Here is a 24823-nt window from a genome sequence, read left to right as displayed (position 1 = left end):
ATTTGTTAAAATATTTAATAGAAGGCTTCTGGAATTATATACTCAGTATTTTCACTGTAAAAATAAGCAATAACATGTGTATCTGTCTGCTGCTGCATTTGAAGTGATAGGATTTGATTTGGGGCAGTGCCAAGAGATTGTGACTTTTGTAGTCTGGGTGGAATAGCTTGGATGCAATCAAGAGTTTTCTTGCTGTTTAGTATCTGCCTTACAGTGCACAGGAAAATGGGAGGTATTCTTAAGTAATTATTATAATAAGAAGAATCATTATATATGATTGTTTAACAGCACTACTTTAATTGATTAGTTGAAGTGCTTTCTTACATGCCTGCTTGCTTTTTATACATATCTAAATAACTCTGTTAACATATCCTTCCCGCCTGTTACTCTTTTTTAGGTGGGAGTGACGGTTGTCAATACTGCTGCCACAGAAACCAGATTTTTTAACAATGTAGTGACTGGGGCCCATTATGCCTCATTAACACACCCGACTCCCTATTAATCTGTAATCTTGCACTTTAGTGTTGCAGTGGGAGCTGAAATAAAAATAAAATTAAGAGATATGATAAGAAGCCCAGAAGTTTCTAAATTGTAGTGTTAGAGTTAAGGGAACAACTGCCTTACTTTTCAGATCATACCAGCAGTCACAGGCAAAAGCCATCCCACAAAGTGGAGTGGGATCAGGGTGCTGCTCCAAGAGGAAGCATTGGGAGCAAAAGGAAAGCTGGAAAGGAGGTCAGTGCAAAACCTCTGGGAAAAGGGACTTCTTGTCTGCACCAGCTGCTGAGTGAAGTGGCATGAGGGGCTGAGGTGTGGTACCCAGCCTTGATGGAGCAGCTTTGTCAGGGCGTAGATGCCTTTCTTTGCTTCTGTGGAGCACCCACTGGCACCCATCACCTCCTGGCAAACCAGGCAGCAAGGCCAAAGTTGCTCTCCTGCCCCCTCCATTGGCTGCCATGGTTGGTGTGCTCTGTGTGAAACTGGCATAAAAAGGAAAAATATAACCCCCAGAAATGTATGCACACGTGTGGTTACACAGAAGAGTTTGCCAGTGATGGGCTATAGGGAAGTCAGCAGAGCAGGTAATGAAAGTCTTAAAATGCTGATAATGTTGACTGTACAATTAACTGCTTTTTCCAAAAGGCAATGCATTCAGGATCAGTGTGGTTAGTGTCTTTTTGGTATCTGCACTTCCAATAAGCAAACAGGTGTGGGAAACATAATAGTTTGTGAACGAAGATTTCTGTAGTCCCTTCCACTTAAAGAGATTGCAAAACCTGAGCTAAAACTGATGAATGCCAAGGAGTCAGCAGGCTGTTTAAAGCAACAGGTATTTAACCTAAAAGTTAGCATGCTTTGCACAACCTCCTCTGCATAGGAAGGGAGCTGGCAGCAGCCCTTCTGGCTATCACAAGACATCCCTTCCAGCAGCCTCTGCCTAGGCTGGCACGAACACAAAATGAGGTCTTTTCTTACCTGTAGAGGAGAATTAGCTTTCAAAAAGTATTAACCTCCTGCTAGACTCCATCTCTTTCACAATCATAATATTTTAGCTTAAAAATCATAACATGTTAAAGACAATTCTGCATTCCTTTTTTCTAGCCCCTGGCTTTCAAATTGTAGGGGTTATATTCAGGTCAGACTGTCAGCTCTCTCTCTGTAACAGTCTAAAGGCTAAATCCCTTTCAAAAAAGAAAATAAATCTTCAGTTCTCACATAATGATTTGGTATCTGGAGCTGAGGCTTCACAGAAAAGATCAAATAGCCAGAGCCTTGTGACAGAACTGCAAGGAATGGCAATGCCTCATTATCCCACAGAGTAACATCTCAGTTATAGTAGTCTTTGAATGTTCTCTGAGACACATGGCCAAGAATATATATAGTGCCAGTGACAGGAGATGGTACTGCTCCTATGCTGTGTGTGTTGGGGATTGCTGTTTGTGCTCCAGATTTATATATTGTTATAGCTGCTCACTCAAGCATTGTGTGGGGTTAATTTGATGGTTGTGGCATGTCAAATGATAACAAGATGTGAGATACTGTGCAAAAGTTAATGGCTCATGGGCACAGATGGGGCCAAAATTGGTTATGACTGGCTGTTTGGCATTAAATTCCCGGAAAATTAGAGAATAGAGATGTAGGGACAATGCAGTGAACAGCTTGTTCTTCCTTGGTGATCTTCCTTGAAAAGAGAGCAGGACCCTTGTCCCATTTGGACCCACCCATGAACTCATCTCAGCCTGCACACTCTGCTCCAACAGCTGCAGCTGTGTTGGAGCAACCTCAGTGCCTGTGCTAATGGGATAAAAGCATTTCCATGTGCTCCTTTCATTCAAAAAGCACATGTCCCTCCCCACGGCCTCCAGTGTATCCTCATTCCCTTGAAATGGATGCAGATATTAAAGCCTGCTGTGTTTAATTATTGCTCTGTCTGGGAGGAAATAAAATCTTACAGCCCTTTTAACATGTTTCAAGACAGGTAGGTATAAGTCACAAATGTGCAATGAGCAATGGGCAATTCAGAAGCTGCCAGAAAGCAGTAATGTGCTCCAAAGAGAGTGATCATAAAACTTACATGGTCTTCTCAGCCATGTGTGCAGGGTTCTGCAGGTCCTGGCCTGATGAGTATCATTCCTCAGCAAGGATCTCTCACAGTCAGGACCTGTGCAGGACAAACTCACCTCAAGGCATGATGTGGTAACAATCTGGAGCTGTTATAAACCAACCCATGAGCAGGTAGATGGCTATGGGGAGAATTTTGTTCTGAAAGTTTTTGAATCCCCATTATTTCAAATTAAGTCAAAAGGAAGAGCTTGGGTTTAACCCTTTTACCTACTATATGCAAAGTAAAATTGTAATTTTCTGCTTGTATGAGTATAGAATGAAATACATGTGGGAAAGTTTTCCCCATTATATAAACCCCTGCTATCCCTCTGCTTTGCTTCTCCCACAGGTTTCTGATTTTGGGGAAATACTACATTATGCATGAACCAGCCAGTGGACATTATCATTTGATTCAAATGGAGTTTTTTGTGTATATTTGTATACACATTTTAATAAAGGTGTGTGTCTACTCTTCCCATCTCTCTCCTTTTCCCAGCACAAAAGCCATTGCTGTCTTTAAGTAGGGTTGTAGCAAAACAGCACCAAAACAATTTAGCATCATTCTCTCTTCTCCCATTAGAATATCCTTTATAATATCTGGCAGCCACAGCAGCAGCAGGCAACTTCCACTATCCTGTTTTTTTTTCATGTTTATCAATTTGTTGATAAGCAAACAATCAAAATAGAAACCATGGCTTACTTTTAGTTTTGCATTTGCACTATATGCTTTTTGACATTGCCTTTTTTTATTAATAAATCATTTAAGTTTTCTTCTGATTCATAATCACATTACTCTTTCTTTCTTCTTGCATGAAATTTTCCTGTGAAGTTTTAAAGGCTTGTTTTTGCTAGAAAGCCTTCCTGTCTTTTTGATTCTAAAGACTTTTTGTTTTTTTTAAGTCTTTAGACTACACAGGGAAAAAATTACTAAGAGATTGGAGAGATAGTTCTTGGAAGAGGATGTAAAAAAGCATATATTATGTTTTGTGGAGGATGATACACCTAGTGATGTAGTTGTAGGAGGTTAATCACTGTTTTTTTCACATAGAGACGAAACTGTTTGCTAATGCCTGTTGACAATATGTGTTGATGATGCTAGGCTTCTAGCCTGAGCCCTAGCAAATGATGATAGATTCCAGACTCTAATCAAACATCTTTCAGAAACATTAACATTTGCTAAATAAACATATTTTTCTCTTCTCTATTGCGTGTAATGGATGTTTTTAACGTTGTTTGCCAGTCTTTTTATAAAGCATAACAGATGGCCACTGCTTTTGATGAAATAGTTATATTACTTAACCCTTTTCTTGGGAAAGAAAAGGCTTGAGCTTGCTACTGCCATTCATATTTTCTGTAAATGACCCTGATGACAAAGACAAGAAAAGTTTTTGGTTGAAAAATTTATTGCCAGTTTTAAATGGAAGAATGGCTACTTCTCTCAGTTTGATTTTCACATTGGTCACTCTCCTTCTCTTCATAAAATGTGACAGGGAAAGTGTAATCCAAAAGTCCATGAGGAAGCACAGAGCTGTTATGAGCCAGCTCTCACAGTGATGTGGTAGATTTATGCTGCACTCAGAGACAGATCTTGGGAGTGGTCAGGGGCACCCTCTTCTTGATCTAACTGATGATACAATTGCTTGAAGAATTTTATGTCAATACCTGCTGTGTGTCTTATTTGTGAGTTCTTGGTGACCCACTAAGGCAGCTGGCTGAGTGTTACTGAGGCACTAAACTGGCAGGTACACTTATGTATGCAGAGCTGGGTGTGGTGTAAAGTGGTCTCTAAAATAGGTTTTCAGGCTCCCAGGTCCCATGAAATACTGGCTGGCAAGGTTAGTCTGCTCTCCAAAGTCAATATTTGTCCTGTGGAGAATCTGAACACCACCAGGACAGATGCACTGGGAGTGCTCAGGAGCATTCTGGCAAGATGGAATCCTTTTGCAGCATGCTGCTGTGTGTGCATGTGAATGGCAGACTGAGAACAGGCTCCTCAGATTCAGAACACACTTGATTCCTAAACATTTCAAGAAAGTATTTGGCCTTTGACATTGATGACATACCAGAGATTGCTAATAATAGCATGCCTGAACTTTTGTTAGAAAAATAAGCATGTCCCTCAGCAATTCCCACACTCCTAAGTTAAATCACCACAACATCATGTTAATGTCAGGGCTGATAAGATACAGAGAAATATTAAAAAGTCAGTTGAGTAAAATTTGTTCTCATTTGAGAGGTCTTTTTTACGAGACTGAAAATAAGAACAATGTGATATCAGCTAATCATTTGTCAGCACCCGTGCTCTTGGACACACACAGGAGTGGCAGGATGCTCTTGTCCCACTTGCTTACCCAAAGCTGCTAAAGTTCTGCTGAATTGTTGTGGCAAATGCAATTTCATTCCCTACCCCTAAAATAAAGGAAGTGTGAGTAGGAGGAAGAATTAACTGACTTAAGACAGAGGAATTCCTAAGAGGAAATACTGTGAATGGATGAACTTGAAGAAGAAGCTTCATTTGAAGGTTAAGCTGTATTGGTTTTTATACTGGGGGGTGGAAGGGGTTGGTAAGATCAATAAATCTATCTCCAAGAGGAGGTCAAACTTGGATATATACTTTTAGGATTGCATGCTTTCCAAACAGAGTGATAAAACCTCAACCTGTTCACATCTACAAATAATATGAAGCTGATTACTCACAAAGGTAGAAATAGGAGGATATATGCCAAAGTTTCCTAATATTTATTATTTCTGTATCTAGGAAGAAATGAGCAACAGAAATCTGTGAGTGCAGGTGGGGATAAAAGTTTGTTTCATTATGGGGAAACCTAGTTTTAGCACAGATCTTGGAGGATGCAATAATTAGTGGAGCAATATTGTTTCCACAGAGTCATTTTATATGATAGCTGACCTGGTACAAGTTTCTCACCTGTCTGGACATGACATTCAAAACTGATACATTTGTCTGATACAAAAATTTAGTGTTCGTGGTTTTTTTTTTTTTTTTTTTTTTTTTTTTTTTTTTTAAAGGAAAAAAAAAAAGTACTTGTTAAATTAGGAAAGACAGAAGGAATATGAAAATGAGCAAGACAGATTGATATCCAAATGAATGGTTTGAGTTATCCCAATGTTTACTTCCTGGTGGTTTTATCCTCCCTTTTGATGATTGTCAGGATATTCTGTTGCTATAGGCTAGTGTGGAACACACTCTGCATTAATGGTCAGAGTTCAGTGATTTAATTTTATTTTCACAAGCAGAAAGCTGGTCCTTAACAAAAACTCTTGTGTCCCAAGGGGGTAGGCATATGCTGGGAAGAAAATATATCACAAATTTCAAGTATGCAAACTTGTGGCCTTTTAAGACTTCAAGTACAGAGGAATTACAACACAGATCCTTCATGGATACGATAATGCTGGGGCATAAAATGCAACTCCTGAAATGCAGCAATAGTGTGTTTCCTCCACAGCCATTAAAGCTAGGAGAAAAGCAGTTGCTGGCTTGAACCTAAGCTGTCTTCTCTTTGTGTGGAGAAATCAGCTTTAAGCAGCAGAAAAGTTTAGAAAAGGAGTTGATGTCATCTTAGGAAGAAGTGGATCTTACAGTGTTATAGATGAAAGAGCTACCTGCTGTGTATGCTTTTTAAAAATGTATTTTATTGTTGCTAAGTTTGGTTCTGAAGCTTAGCTGAGAAAAATTGTTCAGATTTTCCCTGCAAATAGAAAGGCTGTGCACAAGAAGGTGGCGCCTCATCTGCCTCGCAGAGAGGTCCCTGCTGCTTTCGGGGCGACGCGCGCGGCGCCAGGAGCGGCGGCCGCCGGGGCCCCGCTGCTCACCTTGCGTCCGTGCACGAGTTTCCAACTTACACAATTTTATGATTTACATTAAAGTCTTGTCGTTTTTCCTCTTCCCATCTCTCAGTCTCATAATTTATCACCCCATCTACTTCTGCGGGCTTGTTCCTGCACTTACCCTGTAAGTGCTACAGCTACCCAAATACTGACACCAGGGACAGAATCATTATGATAGATGATGTCTGTCTTGGTAAACAGAGGGTCAGCTGCAGGTTTGGGAACAGATTTCCTTAAAATTGCTAAGCCTTTTGGATGATGACTTCACCATCTTCTTCAAAGTTCCCAAGTCAGTTTTGGTGTGTGCTGAAGAACAAGGAGGCAGCAAAAACCTTTGTTGCACTTCAGAAAGAAGCCCAAATACAGAGTGAGTATGAGTGAGTTTATTTTGTAGGTAACAAAAGTGGTGATTGTAGAACAAGCATGACAATTTTACTTCAGCTAACTACAGTATAAAAACACCTCTTGCTGAATGCTTGTTATTGTATTTGCAGACTGGCTTCATATGTACCACATGTGCGTGTTGTTGTTGCATTGTGATTTCAAACTTTTATGAAGTGATAAGCCACATATTAATAGTTTTAACAGAAGGTTCTCTAGTTGTTAACATGGTAACACCTTGCAAGTACAACATGCTATGTCCATTTCTCATTCGAGAAATATGCAACTTTCTGCACTTCAAAATACATAAGGAAAGTGTCTATTTAGTACTTAGATCTGCCCAATATATTATCTTCCATGAATTCCTACCCTGTTGCTCAGACCTGCTATAAAAATTTTCTGCCTCAGACTGCAAAATATTAATTCATTTCCCAGGAATCTCTTTGGATACAAGCTATGAAAGCAGATCTGGAGTTGCATGCACATTTGCTCTTGCTCAATCTTACTTCAAACTGAACTGGTTACAAACACTATTATTGTGACAGGTGTTCAAATATATCCAACTAAGTTATTAGCCAAGCTTGGAAGATTCTTTTTGTTTTCCCTGACCACAGTCGGGTTATCAGTTGCATATGGATGTAATCCTATTCATATTTACCTCAGTAAAAATAGGGCCATTTTTAAAATAAATGAGTTTCATAATAGCAGGGTTCCATCCTATGACTGTATCAGATGTCAATGGAAGTTTTCAAAATACAGTAGCAGGTACATAATGGTCACAGTGACACAAAGACAGTCAAAACATTAGTTTTTTGATGATAATAAAAATTAGGAAACCTTATGTTTATTTATAATAAACCAAGTCAAATGAAAATAAGTCAATGGGTTAAAACTTCTCTTTAATTGCATCATGAAGAGTACAAACAAGTTCAAAAATTTGAAATTTTTTGCCTTTACAGTAACTCCATTCAACCTGCCCTTTTAAGTAAGCAGTACATGAAAGCATTTGCCCATGAGTAATATATTAGTAAATGGTCGTGATTTGATGTGACACATTTTTACCCCCAGTTTGTATACCTGATAATAGGCTTCCTAAATATCACCTTCAGATTCACTGGCAAAAAAGGAATCTATATGAAAGAAACACTGGATGAAATGTTGGTGATGGGACAATCCTGGGTCCAAATGTGAGACAAAAGAGTTCAGACCATTAAAAGCTATATGGACTATTGCCATGCTAATGTTTAGTTCTTTGTTTAGTGCAGACTTTTAAACATGTTTCCATGACTCATTAAATCCTCTAAAATAAAAGTTCTCACAATTCTAGTACAGTGGAGCAGTTATTTTTGGACTTAATTATAAACAGGCTAGATAATGAGCTACCTAACTTGTCCCCTTTTCTTAAGAAGGAAAATGGTTAGTGACCTTTGCTTTCTCTAAACAGTATCAAAATCCACTATATTTGATAGATAAAGAGTGGAAAGTCCATGAAAAAATGGAAGGGGTGCATAAGCAAATGCTGTTGGGCAACTAATATTTTAAATAATAAGTAAGAATATGTATTTGGTGAACCTATTAAGTATTCATCTTCAGGGAATATTGTAACCATAGCAACCCCTTAACACCTGTTTGAGATGCTGTAACATCTCCACAAAATGTGCATCAAATGCCCTGCTAATATTTGTAAAATGCTTGTAATATTTGCTCTTGGAAGCAGCCACATTGATAGACAAGTGCATAAAAGTGCTTGAGACTCAAAATCACCTGTCTGCTGTCTGATTTCTCCTTGCCCTTCTACTTTATTTTTATCTATCAGTTTGATTTATCAAAAGCAAAAGATTAATGGGTTCAAGAAGTCACTGGAGGGAGCAAGGTGGTGGACACACATCACTGCTCACCTACAGAATGCCCATAATAACCACCCTCAGTTAAGTATGATGAAGGTTTGTGGTGGCCAAACAAAGCCTACATAAAGGGAAAAGTTTCCCAAAATGATTGAACATGAGAACTCGTGGCAAGACACCCAAAATAAGAACAGATCCCCCCACTTCTTATCAATCTAAAAAGACTGTGTTCTGTGTCATTTACTTTATTTACAGGATTTCAAATATCATAAAGCTGTAACAATAATGATTCTTCTGACTGTAGAGACAAGTTCTCTTGTTTTAGATGTTGCATTTCAGATGATCTTCCTTCTTTTTCAGCTTTGAAACTGCAAGTGGCCAGAGCTTTACACTTTTAAGGTCTCATAATAGGATATGGCAGGTGAAATTTTCTGTGGAGTTATTTCTGTGTCCCACAGCCTTTAGGGCTCAGGATACTGGGATGGCCTGGAGAGCTTCCCTGCTTAAGTTTCATCACCTTTTCCCAAAGGACTATTTGCTTTGTCCTTTTTTGTGCTGTACTATATTATTCCACACAATTAAGTACTTAGAGAAGCAGGTAGTCCCAGTGAATTATGAGTTCCTGTGATAAAAGAAATATGGAAATTGTGTTTAAATCATGAGAGTCTTTCATTTTTGAATCCTTAGTATGATTATTTTTTTCTCTCTCACTACAGTGTGAAGAGCAGTACACCATGTCTATGTGCTTCCACACTGAACAGACATGCAGAAGGAGGAAAGCAAAATCAGTTGTTGCCAAGTGATTTGGTAACCGAGCAACATGACTGTACAACTCAGCTTAATTCCTCTGTACGTGCTGAGGGGCCTTCCTGTCCCATTTTGCTCTGCAGCATCATATAATATCGAGTTATTAGTTGTTAATTTCAGGTGGTTGATAGGAAACTGAGAGCACCAAAACTTGGATTGCCAAAGATGGCAGGGTATTCAGGACATCACTGTGCATTCCCATTGACATAAAGAACCTTCTTTGTGCCCAAGAGATGTGGAAAAAGCTTTATGAAATGGGTTTTAGGACCTTTGCATATCATTGCAGTTTCATAGTGAATTACAGCAAAATTACAGCTAAGGGAGATGTCTGAACAAGAAGGAGAGACAGTATGAGTATATGTGACAGTGTGGCCCTAGGGATCAAAATCTGCATGAAATAGTTTAGAAGGCATGCATTAACCTTCATCATTTGGCTGATGTGCACTAGAAACTACTTCTGTGCTTTGTTTTTACCCTGCTGTTGGTGTAAAATAATGATGTTGGAGAATGTGTTGCAGGCAGGGATTATAATGGTTGTGTCTTCTGTAAATAAGCATGTGTTTTTATGAAGTAAGACACTCTGGACAATATCTGCCAATTTCAGCATTTAAGTTATAAATGAAAACTAATAATAACCTGTGAAAATAAGAGATGCAAAAATTAATGTCTAATAGTAAACATTTTGTTTCTTTGCTGGGCTTCACTTTTCACAAGTCTTACCTGAATCAGATTTTCTGGGTTACTTCAGACTTTTTGGGTATCTTTATGAAAATGTTTATCACCAGCTATGAAAACATAGTTTTTGTCACCCTTGAGCAAGAAATGACACAAATCCAGAAACTGGCTGTTCACACAATAGCAGCTTTAATATGGAAGTTCTTTTATAACTAGGTCCAACACATTCTACTTGATTGGCTAATTATCAAAAAACATTTTTCTTACAAACAGTCCTTGAGAAGAACAGAAAAACAGAGTAGGAAAACACCACCTGCAGGTTGTTTATACTAACAAGTTGTCATTGTTTCTCTACAACTCCCTAAAAAGTCTCACAAGTCCATTGTGAGAAAATGAATTCTGTTTTCTCACTCTCAGACCAGGCTGTCACATCCACAAGTTTTCATGGACCAGTCTGGTTTTTTTTATTTTAGTGTTTTTTTACTAGGGCATCTTATAAAATGAGAATCAAAGGTTCAGATTATAAAAGTGGTTTGCTTGGGACCTGAAGAAACACATTGTTTTTGCAGTCATTGTCTTTTATTGTCAGTGCTGTTTAACAAAAAGGGAGGACTGAATAGGTGACACCTCTGGAAATGTGAGCTAAAGGAAGTAAAAATTCTTTTGGAGACTGGTAAACCTACACTATCCTGTAAGTAAAAGGAACGAGGTACAGGGACTCATAAAAGTACCATCTGAAAATGATTTAAAAGTTAAAAAAGGGCTACTCTACACAGATAGAAGCGTGAGACCCAGCCAGACCAGTCCTCCCAGGGCAGTCCCAGTGAGCCTATTTATACACACACCGTTTTGAAACCCTTCTTCACTGGTTTTAAGCAATGCTCCTGGTGAGAAAAAACATTAATGTGATAAGAAAAGACTTTCTGAAGCTGTCTCCAACTTAACTTCTGTGACTAATGCTTTGTGATATCTGCCCACATCCTTGAATTGCTTAATATAAACTCTCTCATAAGAGGTTCTTTTGATTTTCTTCTAAATTCTTTGCCTGTTTTTCTCATTTGAAATTAGAGGAATGTGATGGTTTCGGTGTTAACTTTCCCACATAAATATATTACATGGTCTGTACCAAGGGTTTCTCTGAAGCACTGGGAAGGTGGAGTAATCTGATATTTCGTAGGTAATCTGACCTTGATGGTAACCCCAGTGAACTTCAGAAGGTTGTGAGCAGAATCATGAGTCACACATGTTAGCAAATTCTCAGTTGTATAAAGCGGTTTTCCTGGCCAGAGTTTAAGGATTTGGGTTAGGGTTTTTGCTGTCACTCCCCAGGCCACCCCCTACAACTTCATCTCACCACCAACACTGCAGTCCACTGGTATCCTGAGTAGGAAAGTATTTTGTTCAGTATTTTGTTCAGCTCTTTTCCATTGAGAAAGTCCAAGCATATAAATTGGATTTTTTCTTGAAGAATTTGAACATGTTTCTGTACACATTCATGGATATCTACATGCACACACATACACAGACACACACACTTTCTAGAAATAAATTCAGTAGTCAGATTGTTGTGTTGTCTGGTTAATACACACTTTTGAATTCTAAATACTTAGATTTAGTCCAGAAACTTGTTGTTACATCTACAAAAATTAGTCTTATTGTGTCTTTCAATACTGCTTATGGCAGAGACTGTGCTGCCCTGATTGAGTAATATTCAAATATGTTTTAGCATTTATAGACTTATTCTCTCCTTTATTACCCTCAGTAGCATAAAGACAGCCTGAATACTCATTCTGAGAATTCCAGTGAAGGAGATAGAACACCCTGCACCCCAGGCACAAGTAATTTTCAGGCTGCAGTTCATATTTCCAGTGTTTAAGATGTGATTCTGAATCACATCACAAGTTTTCCGTGTGACCCCCTTTCTGCATAGCTGACAGGTAACTTTAGTACCCCCCATTCCAACAGGCTGCCTCTTTCACAGCAGCCCTTTTTCCATGGGGCAGGGGGTTGGCATGGGTAGCCGGGAAAACAGAAAAAAAGAGAAAAGTGAGAATTTCCTAAAAAATATTCTCAGGAATTTCAACTGCAAAAAGTAATCTTCTGATTACATTAAGTTTCATGAGATAGTGCAGACTGCTGGCAAACCTTAATGATTAGAAAAATGAAATAACAATATTTTAGTCTGACTTGAGCTTTTAGACAACTTTAGCTCCATTGATCTTTACTGAAACACTAATTTGAAGTCAGTAAAATATTGGTTGGTTGTTCAGTGGCAGTTGGCTTCCTGGGATTTCTAAACAGATACCTGAGCTAATTTTTTTTACCTCTGTATGACCAAAACTATGTAGTGTCACTCCAGGGAAATAGAATAGAACATTGAAATATCAAATGTTTTCTGAGAACAAGAAATATGAGGAATTAAAATTGTGCAGACCTATCCCAGGTTTTCATGTCTCAGCTGAGATTTTGAAAAGATGTTAAAACACCAGCATTTCTCTGTTTTAGAAAGTTTTGCAACAGGGTCAATCTCTCTATAATCCTTCCTGGACACGGCATAGTCTTGACAGTGCTTAGCATTTCTCACTTCTGACACACTCGTACATGGCATGTAATTTGTCCAACCTGTTGTATGCAGGTTGAAGAAAAACTGTTTTAGAGCAGAATGGCTTAATTGTGAGTGTTACATGCTTTTTTTGCTAAACCAGTGGTTCAGGGGTTTTTATTTTGAAAAGAAGGATTTGCATGGTTTGATGATCTCAGCTAACACGCAGATAATGGGGATTTGAGTAGATGCCTGCTTGCTTCAAGTGACAATTTATCAGTTTAGGCTTTAACTTGTTTTAGTGAAATTGTGGCCAGATGACTCTCCCTTGAACCTCTGTGATCATATGTTTGGGTATATCTCCTGGAATGACAGAAAAATATTGATTTTGACAGATACTGTTCCAAGTTTGATTGATGAAGGCACGTTTGTAATAACTTCTGCTGTTTGCCTGAATATTTATTTGCTTTTTTTGAATCACTTCATGACTGACTCTTGCAATTGGTCACTAAATAAGCAATGGAATAAAGTTACTCTCTTTTTTTTATGCTAATAGAGGTTACAGATACTTAAGGCAATTCCTGTCTTTTTACTTTAGAATTATTTTTTTCATGAAGGCTTCTGAGGACTAGAATATTAAAAAAAAAAGTAGTAATTTAACTATTATCAACTACTTCTAAGAGTAATGAAGTATAATTAACACTGAAGTAGCAACTAATTGTAAAATCCTAGGAAATCAAATGGAGAAACAGTGGTAAACTTATTATGATTTCCATTTAATTCAGCATTTATATATACTAGAGAACAGATGTTTTAGAAACTCTGAACCCTTATAGCATCCTTCTTTGTTGGTCTTTTTAGCTTACTATACTTCCATAGAATTTTAGAATAGACTATCAGAGTCTTCTGATCACTAATTTATTACACATGACTGTGCACCAGCTTGTTCAGCCTAGTAGATCAAGTATCTGCCTCATAGCAGATGTAGTAAAATGAAATCCAGCAGATATTAGTCTTTTGATTAAAAAGTCTTAATCAAAAAGTCTAGTCAGTGTAGTCCTTAAAGCAAGTGTAGATGGATCATTGTTTAACCACCTTTTTGTCTGTTTGAGTCGAGGATTACACAGGTTGCATAAGTTATGGAGAAGGAAGCTGTCCTGAAGGTATCTTCTCTTCTCTCTTGCCTGTAGCTGGTGCAGTCCCGAGTTAGATCAGAGCACTTTGAGTGATTCTGTGAAGGGTGAATGGGCTAAGGGCTGCTCCACCAAGAGAACTGAAGGATGCCCTGATGTCCTTCACCTCTGCCTGTTTTACTGATACTCTTCCAAAAGGCTGATTCTTGAAAGGCAATGAATTCCCCAACGATCCAGCTCAAGGACACCTTCTTGCACTGTGGCTTTCAGTGTATGTGTACATGTAAGGATATCTGACACTGCTGGTACTAGTTTTAAGATTCTCTCAGAAAATGTGTGTGCATTTAGATGCCATAATTCAGACATTCTGCCAGCACAGTTTGTCTCCATTGCATTCACTGCAGCAATGTTTGTAAAAGCAGCTAAGCACTGTTTTGTGAGATCCAAGCCCTGTACAGTCTTACTTTCACAAATGTTAACTTTATCATTTGAAATCATTGCATGATAATATTCACATCTTGAGAACAGTTTTGCATATTTGGGGTATTTCAGCATTTTTCCTCTTTTTTTAAAATACAGTTTTCTCATAAATTTGTCTTCATCTTACAACCTCATATTTTGTGCCAGTTCTTCTGGAGGTTATTTTTACATGCCAGTGTTGCCTTGAGTTAAGTATTCTAGTGTGATACGGGATTATTAAGAAGTATTTTGTATTCTGGACATCCTGCTCTTCCTGCGGGTGCCAATTTAAAACTGCCAGGTGAGGGACTATAAAAGCAAGTTAAAATTAATTTCAATGCCAACATTTTGTGTGTGAATACTACATTTTTCTCTCAAAGTGCAGCAGTCTAGCTGCTTGTCTTATTCTGAAAAGCATGTCTTGGTTGTCTATACTGCAAATTAAAGGCAATATATTTATGATTGACTTTGTACCTGAAGATGTTAATTTTCAAACTAGGATTGTTTCTTTATAACCTATATGCTGGGTCATATTTTCCTCAGCTGCAACTCTTTCACTCCTACCATATAATCAGATCTTGGGGTCTGCTCTGTCTTTGTTTGGTGCAGCTCAGTAAAAGAAATGGAGTGGTTCTCTGTTTTTATCGTATATTAAATTCTCTGGGCCCAGGAGGATTTCCATGGCAGCTGGAATTCAGCTAATGAGAGAAAGTAATTTTTGCCACTTCCTGTTCTGTATTCCCCCTGCAGCTGATGCTGGCTTATCTTGGTCTGGGCTGTATACATAAACTGTATTACACCAAAAAAACTCCAGCAACTGAGTGATCCCACATTAGGCTGCATTTGATCCCAGTTCAGAATAATTCCTGTGTTCAGTAATTTATTAGAAGCAATGAAAGTAGATAAGGAAGGTTTCATTAGAAAAAATCAGTAATCAAAAGTTTCAGATTCTGAAACAGTGATAAATTTTTGGAATCAAGATTTTTGTCTTTGCCATGTCACAACTTAAAACCTTCAAAACTGCACATTGTATTAATAAGCACTGAACTAAACCTCATCCCACTAAGTTTAGATGAACATTTTAAGAAATAGTTAATGTGCTGACAAAGAGCACTCAACACCTAATTTACTACGTCTATGTAAAAAATGTGTGATATTTTTACAAAATGTACAGTTTGATATTGCACAGTGATGAGGTTTTCTGCACATTTATAGGAACCCTCTTTTGACTACACAGACTGGCTCACGACACATTCTAACATTGTATCTTTGTCTTAAGTAGCAATAGGAGCCAAGATTTTTACTTAGAACCCAACAGCCTGAGTTCTCACAATTGCCTGCTACCTACTTTTACCAAGCCAAGAGCAGAACAGCATTAACCACACTGAAGATCTTCCTGACCAATGCTGCCAATAATGGAAGACCAGCTAAAGTTATCCTGCCTTGATTTTACTTTAGTGAAGGGGACAACATAATGCTTGAGACTTGAGGCTGGATGGAGGGCTTGTGGGTCTGCCCTTTGTGTCTGGGAGCTGCTTGGTGTGTGATAAGGACAGTGGCAGACATCCACAGTGAGCAGCAAGGTCAGAGCTACTTCAGTATTTGTGTGTTTGCTGGTGTCACTCATAGCTCCAAGGGGTTTGACAAGAGGGATATGTGACCATTCCTGCTGATAGCCAGTGTTCTCACAATATAAAACTGCCAGTGGTTTGATGTGCTTGTAGCCATTTTACTTTTAACATGGATTCATTCAATAACAATCCCTTAAAACTATTGTGGTCCCTACCATGACTTTGGTGTGGCTTATGCAGGTCTTTGCTCCCAGTGATGTCTGAACTTACACCTGGCATCAGCTCCTCTGGCTGTTCTTACCTCCACTGGTTCCACTGAACAGACTGTAAAAGTTTCCTCTATCAGGGATAGAATTCTCCACTTCCCCAAACACCACAGGGCTTTCTCATGCACACACATACACTGGGTTATAGATAGGAAAGCCAATTTTTGGAGGAAGGTGTAAAAACCAGCACCTGTCTTCTTGCATCCTAGACAACAATTCCTCTTCCTTACACCTATCTGTTCATCTGTGGCTTTGTATGCTGACTACCCTCCAAACCACTTCAGATATAGATCCTCTCTTTCCCCTTTGTGCCACTCAAAATACTCTAGGAAGTGAAGTGCAAGACCTAGTTTTCTGAATCCAGTACGTGTGATAATACCACTGCACCCCCTGCAGCCGGTGCAGACTTATCTTGGAATGGACTACAAAAATGGTATTGCACCAAAAAACTCCAGCAACTGAGTTGGGTTAATCACAAAGTACATTCCTGAAAGGTGGAAAGTGAATGGCATAAATAGGATAGGAGCTCTGTGACTCTGGATTTAAAAAAAAAATAGTCCACACCCCACCGTGAACGTAGGTTTTATTTTAATGGTTTCATTTTTTTGTTAATACTAGAAATCAGTTTTCATCCTATACAATCCACTCATTTTTGATGCCACATTCTTCTGGGTTTTCAGTAAAATGAAGTACCCATCCAGTTCTGTAAGTTGTGCATGTTGTATGTGAAAAGGTATTTGCATTTCCAGAAAAGTTACACAACTGTTTTATCTTTATAATGTTTTCTTACATAAACTTTTCCCATGTGAAACTCTGAAGCTGTCCTAATAATCTCCTTCTTAAAACCCTGAAATCAAATATAGGGGTTTTATGTGAATCCTTTATAATTCTTACTACTTTTGTAAGTTTTAAACTTTTTACTACATCCTCTTCACCGGGGTAGTTTACCCCTAATGTCCTAATTACTTTGGAAAAGTACATTTATGTTTCCTTTGAATGCATCCTGGAGAGGATTCTCACAGATTTAAAGCAGTAAAAGTTCTTCACATACCACATACTCATTTCAAGTGACACGTCCCCAAACTATGCTTGGGGAACAGAGGACAAGCATTCCTGTTAAGTGCTCTCAATACACCTCACCCTCTGCAGTGCAGCTGCTTCAAGCTGCTGTGCAAGTGGGCACTATTAGACCATCACTGAGGCATCACTCACTTGTCTCCACTTTGGCCTGATACAGTGGCTGGTCTTACCCTCATGCAGCATGTTAAATTGATCCCTGGAGATGGTTGGTGCTGTACATTAAAGCATATAATGTACAGGATCTTTCTGAGGACACAGACCAGGCAAGAGTAAAGCTGGACCTGGAAAAATTCCAGTAGTGGTTTCAGTCAAGATTTCTCTCCATCCATGTCATGCTTCTGATCTAGACAGTGCCAATATTATGCAAGCTCCTTTCTTTGCAGCAGTTGTGAGAAAAATCATTATTGTCTTTAAATGGAAAAACAAATAAATACCTATTTCAGATCTTTTCTTTCTTTCCCTGTGACATACCCACTGCTGGAGCTTATCCTAAGTTAAAAGGAAAACTATTTTTGGAAGCTTATAATTAAAATCCTGGAAACATATCATTGTAGCTTTTTTTCCCCTGTAACTCAATAAGATTGCTTGTACTGTGAAGGATTTTTATGGGTAGTGATTAATTTTTTCGTTGGTAGATAAAGACATTGAAGAAGCAAATTCATGATATTGGGACTTTACTTCAGGCATCAGATTTGCCTGATTGTTCCCTAAGATCAAAAGACAGATTTCCATTAAGAGTGGAACAGAATGATTACCAGGCTTCTGAACTGATATTAAGTTAGAAGCCTTGTCTACTTTGGAGAAGATTGGCTGGTATCAATTTGCAGGCTTGCACTTCTCTGCCTTTTACTTTTTTTTTTTTTTTTTAATCAAGAAATTTGGAACTAAATTTTCTTCAAAGTCTCTTCCAACCCAAACAATTCTATAATTTTATGAAAAGTGTAACTCGAACAACAACAGCACTTCAGATTTGAGATTTTTGATTTTGTCTTTTCTTTGTTGGTTTTAATGAAAGCCACCGAGGGGCAGCAGATAGCAGCTGATCTCGTTAAAAAAGAAACAAAAAACAAAAAACAAAAAACCCCACAAAACCAATATTTTTTTTCTTTGAAGTTGTATTTCGAGTCCAGTGTTATCTTGCATGAAAAACTCTCAGGATTGAGGAAAACACCCTCCCCTAAAGAAGGGAAAGCAGACAATGAACTGAGGCTAGGATGATTAAAGGTTTGCTGCTGAAACAAACAAAACTTCGCAACAAAACATTTCCATAGCCTACGGATCCATACATATATATTTTGTTCCTTCCAACAGAAAGGCACTTGCCCTTAATGTTAATGGCAAACGGAATTTTACTTCCTGCTCTTGTCATTATGTAATTTGCCTTCTAATCTGACATGAGGAAATCGGTGCTTCTGGAGACGGGATATTGCCACTTTACCGGGCAGCTGTCGAGCGTTCCTGCATCGCTCTGATGTTGCAGCAGTTTCAACCGGGCATTTACATATCCTTGCCGAAATCCTGGGAGCCTGCTAAGCTTCGAGCAGACCCAGAGCAGTTCCATGAGAATGGGAATAATCTCTTACACCGCAAATTGACTTCCCTCTTTGTAGCCCTAGACACTGTTTCCAGCTGCTTTCAGTCTTTTAAATCCCTGAAAGCTTTCCTAATCCGCGTGTAGGCTGCAGCCTTTATGTGCTCTGCCGCCCTCCCCTTCCCGCTGATTGGCGAGGCCGTTCCACAGCCAACTGCTCCATCCCTGGGCTGGGTTTGAAATCAGAGCCTGGCGGACAGTTGCCTCCCCGCTGCCGACTTTTCATAGGCTGGGCAAAGAAGGTTGGGAAACTTGACATTGTCTTAGGGCTCCCCCCTAGCAAAGAATAAAAAGGGAGTGTGTGTGTGGGGGGGAATAATAGACAGGAAAGAGGAGGGAGGGAAACTTGCTTACGGTGGGAAACTTGATGGATTTGCGCGCTGCCGACAGCAGCGCGGAGTGAGCAGCCCCCGGCCGGCTGGATGGATGATGGGAATCTCACCATGAGGCAGGTAAGGAACCACTGCCCGCCGGCTCCGGCTGCTGCCGCTCCCAGCCCCTTTTTTACCCTCTCTTTATTTTCTTCTTATAATTGTAAGTTTCCGGGTGGGGAAAAAAAAAAAATTCTTCCCCCCTCCCCGATTCTCCCGGTAGGCAGAGATGCCATACGAGTCCTGGTAGTTTTGGATTCGCGGGGAGCACGGAAGCGGTTTGCGAGCTATGTAAATCAATTCCAGTTTGCCATGGCTTAAGTGCATTGTGTAGGCTGTCTCGGAGCCCTGTTTGTGACATGCGAAAGGAAAGAACTTGCTGTGTTGTAAGCCTAAATATGCCAATAATTCAGCCCAAGGATAATTTATTAAACAGCTCTGCATGAGTTCCTTGCCTGCCAGTGCTTTAATCTTCTGATTGTTTTAAAACGTAGTAGTTTCAAGCTGTCTTGCAGCTTCCAAAAGTACTTTAAAATGGATTTTCTAGGGATTTTTTTTTCTAAGATTATTCAAATTAGGTATTTTTTAAAGACTTCTATTCACCTGAGGAGACAAAAGGAGCTTTTATTTTCATTCTCACTGTTATAGGGCGCAGTAACAAAATGTTCTTGGTTCTTGTTTTTCATAGTTTTACAGCAACAATGTACACTTACAAGAGCTTTTTGGGGGGAAGAACTGGCTGTATCTTAAGACTGAATCAAAGATCCCAGTTTAAAAAGCCAGTCCACTTCCTAAACTTGCTCATAATATGTTATTTTTTGGGTAGGCAGTAGGTAAATATGAGGTAATTAGAAGTTATCTAGGTTTTCTGTGTGGGTGTCATTCATTCAGTTCTCAGGGGGACTTTTATAGTACATGTGCAGGAAATGCATGTGTGAGGCTTTTGCACCTGTAGTGCAAATGGAACATTTGTTTTACACTTGCTTTCTGAAACCATGGTGGGAAATCCCACCTTCCTTGCCGGTTTTCTCTAAGTTACAGGAGGTGAGGAAGGGTGGAGAAAGAGGAAATATAGGTGATAGGAAGAAGAAAGCTATTTCTTGTTCCCACTAGCAAAATCACATTTTATAACTCTTTAAAGAGAGAGAAATTCTTGTCCTTGCGAAGCACGATGAAGGGCATTTTATATACCAAGCTGGTCAGCTGGATGCACGTAGTCATCAAAAATCATTATCACCACAAGAGGGTACTTTGGCACAGGGGGTTACCAACGAGGAGTGCAAAAGAAGCAGAAATGTTACAGGACGGCAATAATGAAGTGTAAAATGCTCTCTGGAACGTGCACTTTACTCTCCTGAAATATTTCTACCTAAAGAATAGGCTTCAGGGATAATGAAGATTCATAAGCGGTGGGTTAAAAGAGCAAGGCAAATAAGTAATGGGGGCGGAGGGAGAATGCTAAGGCACACACTTAGCCTCCAGAAGAGGAGGAGGGATGGGGGAGACATTCCATCGCAAAGAGAGGTGCAGGCACAGGCGGGCTGGCTCTTGCCGGGCCCGGCCCGTCCCGGCGGGAGCGTTTGTGCGAACACCTGCCTCCGAGTGCGGGATCTTCCCGTGCCGGGGGAACAGCTCGGGGGCATTTCTCCGGGTTCCGCTGCTTTGCTGTGCACAAATATTTTCAGTCTGGCAGGGAAATTCTGTGGGCACTGTTAGGGCCCGAGGGACAAAATCCAGGGAGCTGGATGTCAAGGTGGCGCTGAGCTACTGTGTGCATCAGCCCCTGTCAGCAGAACTGCTGTTTCAGCGGGAAGTGAAGGTTGTGATGGACAGATGTAACTATAAAGCGTTTAGGAAATCCGTTGCAGCAGGCAAGTCATGTGAAGCTGGAGCCCTCATTCCTGCTTCTAGTTGGAAACTGTTAAGGAAAAGTTATATACAGAAGGTGACTTTTCCATGGCCCTCCTATTCAGAGCAACAGAGAGCTCTTTTTTACCTTCTCTTCTACCTTATAATCATCTCTCCCTACCTGTCCTGTTGCTTTCTCTGCCTTTCCTTGGTAATCCTTTCCTTATCCTTACACCAGCTGGGAGGGAGTGGGTTAACTCCTTCTTCTTCAAAGGCTTTGGGAGTGAGTGCTCCCACTTTGAGAGGCTCTTGGTACGACCTAAAGCTCAGTTCAGTGTTTCAGAGTTAACCATCAAGGATATAGGCATATGACAATGTACTGTGGGTGTTGGAACAAAATCATGTACTGTGCTGATGACTGATCTGATCCAAGGGCAAACCACAGCTACTGAAAAATAGCACATAGAAAGAAAAAAATCACTAATTTCCCCAATAGAAGTGGAGGAATTACTGTAGAAATGTAATATGCAGCCTGTTGATAAGATTCAACCTACTCTACCACTGTGAGAGTCCAATAGTCTCCAGCAGGTCACAGGGGCTGGTGTAAATACTGAGTTGAGGTTTGTAAATGAGAGAGTATAAAGAAGCAGTCACTTTTAGCTGATCATTGAAAATCTCAGCAAGAGATGTCTTCTTGCTGTCTCATATAATAACCTCACAAATAAGTCCCAACAATAAAAAAGGAGCATTTCTATCCTATCTGGGAAACTATGCTGATCACAATGTACCAGTAAAAGTTTAAACATCCACAGGAAACGTACCCTTCTGTGTGTGCGAGTGTGCTGTAAGACTAATGTTAGGAAACAAGTGCAATTTTAAAGGTATCTTACATAGTTGCAAAAAAATAAAAAAGAACTAACAGACAAGAAAAAAGCCTTTGCAAGTAACTTTTTTTTTCTTTGTAGAGTACTGAGTTCAGTTTGTTATTTATAAAGTAAGGAAATTTGCAAGTGATGGAAACTCCTAAAGAGATGCTTAGCCTTCATGAAGGTGGAGTTTTTGTGAGGCTGGACACAGTTATGAGGCTGGATTCCCTGAGATTGCTGCAGAACTGGAGAGGGCACTGTGGGCTCTGTTTTGTTTCCTAAGCCTACTTCACAGAAAATCAAATGTTTGATGAATTTTAATACTTCATTTTCATTCCCTTTCAACCACAATGTATCCCTGAAGTGTAGCTCGCAGGAGTGTCATTGACAAAAAAATGCAGCTCCTTATGTTGGCCTCTTCCTATTGAAGTACCATTGACTTTGATCGAGGCAGTCTTGAGCCTTGAGCCCTTTGTCACATAAAGAGGTTCAACTAAAAAACTGTTAACTGACAGGCCACCTAAAAATGAAAAACTGTGTTTCTAAGGTACATAAAACCATTACAATTACTTTTCGTGTCTGCAGTCATATGGCTTTTAGTGTGCATATAATTCACCAAGTGAACAAAGGCTGTATACAATTTCAGTGCAAAACATATGCAAAATTCAAAATCACCCCCTTTCAGCTGTTTAAGTTCTTAGCATGTGTTTCTTATTTCCTATTTTCTTTTGCATACCTTTTAAAATTCTTAATGCGTTCTTCTGTAGAAAAGTTGTGGTTTTATCCTGAAGTTCTGTAATCCTTTGCCTTATCTTACAGAGCTCATCCTGGGATGTTTTGTTTGTTGCGCCTGTAAGAGCATCTTAAAGAATGCTGCCCTTTTTTGTATGTACCATGCAGAATAAAGAAAACAGGTGTACAGAGTCTGCAGGCTGGGAGTGTATCAGTTAATTAGTGGCTGGATTTTGCTGGGTAGGAAGCCTGGTGAGGATTTTTTGTGCGTGTATGTGTGTTGTCTGCTCCCTTTGATCACTTGTGTGGTAAATAGACATGCAGGGTAGCTATAGCAACATGTGCTGTAGGTTGGTGGGAACAGAGGGGATGGGATTCCCTGACAAAGGCTAGTTTGTTAGAGTGGTTGGTTCTGATTAGAAAAAGGTGGCACCAATCAGAGCATTTAAAAACATCAGTTTTGCAAAATGCAAATGGATGTTATCAGTTCCAAAGTAAAGCTTGTTTCTGTAGCTCTGCAAGAGTAGATCATGTGGAGGATTGGAGAGGAAGGGGGAGACATAATAAAAAGCAGAGCATAACCCATTTACACTTTTGAATGTAAAAATATTCATGTTGGACAAGCTTTTTCTTGTGGTGCTGCACTGTCTATGCAGTTTGCAAAAGAAGCATTTGTGGGAGCCAAATTCCCATAGATGATGATACAAATAGTTGTGTTTTTAAAATATGGTTTCAGGAGGCACTGATGATAATGTGATGTTAAATAGTGCATCTGATCCATTACCTTTCCCTGATTTGTAAGAGTTTAGTGTACAATTTGCCATCCCAAGATCCTGTTCCTATTTCAGCAGCCTACCTGTAGAGGTCAGACTCGAAGCTCTCAGAATCCTCCCATGATAGAATTTCAACCTAAAGTTATAAATATACATCTCCATAGCCACTTTCCTCATTAACTTTATGTGGAATACTTTTAAAATAATGTTGGTTTTTCAGTGTCAGGTTATTAAGTAACACCACGTTCTGCATTGATGGAAGCCTGAAGTACATCAAAATTCAGCTTCGTTTCACGTCTTGAACAGAGCCCAACCTAAAGCTTTTATTAGTGCCTGAATTATTCAGATGTGTATCTCTGTCTCCATGAGCCCCACTCGGCCTCCTGCCTTTGATGAGGTCTGTCTCGGCTCCCTCCCTCCGGCCTGCCCAGCCTCTGCTGCGCTGGCTGCGGCTCCCAGGGCTTCCCCCTGGCAGGGGACAGGCAAGCCGGCAGTGCCACAGCGGGGTCAGCAGCTTCTGAGCACTGCCAAAAGTTGCCAGACCTCAGAGTCCCTCCACAGAGTAGCACGAGAGGTAAGGGGTCTGCTGGAGCCTGGGCTCAAGACAATGAAATGCTGGGAACAAGGAGCTTGCGGTGGTAAATGCTCAGGGAATCTGCTGAAGCTCAGAAAATACTTCAGCGTTTGGAGAAACTGATTTGTCTGTGGGTGAAGACTGGGCAGAGAGAAAGGAGCAGACCGGTATTCACACACAGCTGTATTAATTGCCTCTTGGATGTGTGCTGGAGTTTGTTTGAACTAAATTTCAGACTTCATAGGGTATTTCATTCTTTAGCCTCTTTTTGTTCAAAGTCTTTATTACAGTCATGCAGCTTAGAGCTTGCAATGCTTTAGCAAGCTGTAAGGAATTACTGCATATCCCTGAGATCCCTGGCTCACAGTGTAGAATCCAGCCTGTCTGAAAGTTGGGAAAAGCGCTATAGGGTAGGAAGCTGATTTTGATCTCTTTTCTAAACAGTAAAAATAGTTATTAATTCTTTAAAATTCTTTCCCATTTGCTGTCATGTCATGGTTTTTTTATCAGTAGTATTTATATCTTCCCAGGGGATGTGGGAGGAGAAAAAAGCTGTCAAAGAGGCAATGTTTGTTTGGCCCAAAAAGTTTTATCAATTTTGTTGATTAAGTGTTGAGATAACTGGGTGCAAGAACAATTTTAAGATAGTAAAATAAATAAAAGAAATTACAGGCTTTTATCCCTGTAAAATGAATAAAAGGACAGTAAATTAGGATTTTTTTTAATTGTAGTGTGATAGTCTTTAAGGAAAATATTTATGGAGGAACATTTTACGCCCCCAGAAAGGAGCTGGTGACATGCTATGACAGTTGCTCCACATTTTGTGTCAGGAAAGCAAACATATTTCTCATGCCTTTGGT

At 39.6% G+C, this 24823-nt stretch overlaps 1 protein-coding gene across 13 annotated transcripts in view; it reads left to right on the top strand.

The window, feature by feature from the left end:
* The window catches only part of MID1 (midline 1), a 236590-nt gene that overhangs the window by 78852 nt on the left and 132915 nt on the right, over nucleotides 1–24823 (top strand). For 2 of the 13 annotated variants that reach the window (XM_085584489.1, XM_077781589.2), the window contains exon 1: nucleotides 18946–19251. The exons of 5 other annotated variants lie outside the window; for them this stretch is intronic. The gene's annotated coding sequence lies outside the window, so the exon portion shown is untranslated. Of the gene's footprint in view, nucleotides 1–18945; nucleotides 19252–23859; nucleotides 23964–24823 lie in introns of those variants that run through there. 6 more of the 13 variants (XM_085584468.1, XM_085584426.1, XM_085584404.1 and 3 more) reach the window with 4 other exon arrangements.

Source organism: Lonchura striata, chromosome 1 (genome assembly GCF_050655825.1).
Source record: "Lonchura striata isolate lonStrDom1 chromosome 1, ASM5065582v1, whole genome shotgun sequence".
In the NCBI taxonomy this organism is placed as follows: domain Eukaryota; kingdom Metazoa; phylum Chordata; class Aves; order Passeriformes; family Estrildidae; genus Lonchura; species Lonchura striata.
The sequence above is the reverse complement of the archived record's forward strand: the minus strand, read 5'-3'. Positions and strand labels throughout refer to the sequence as shown.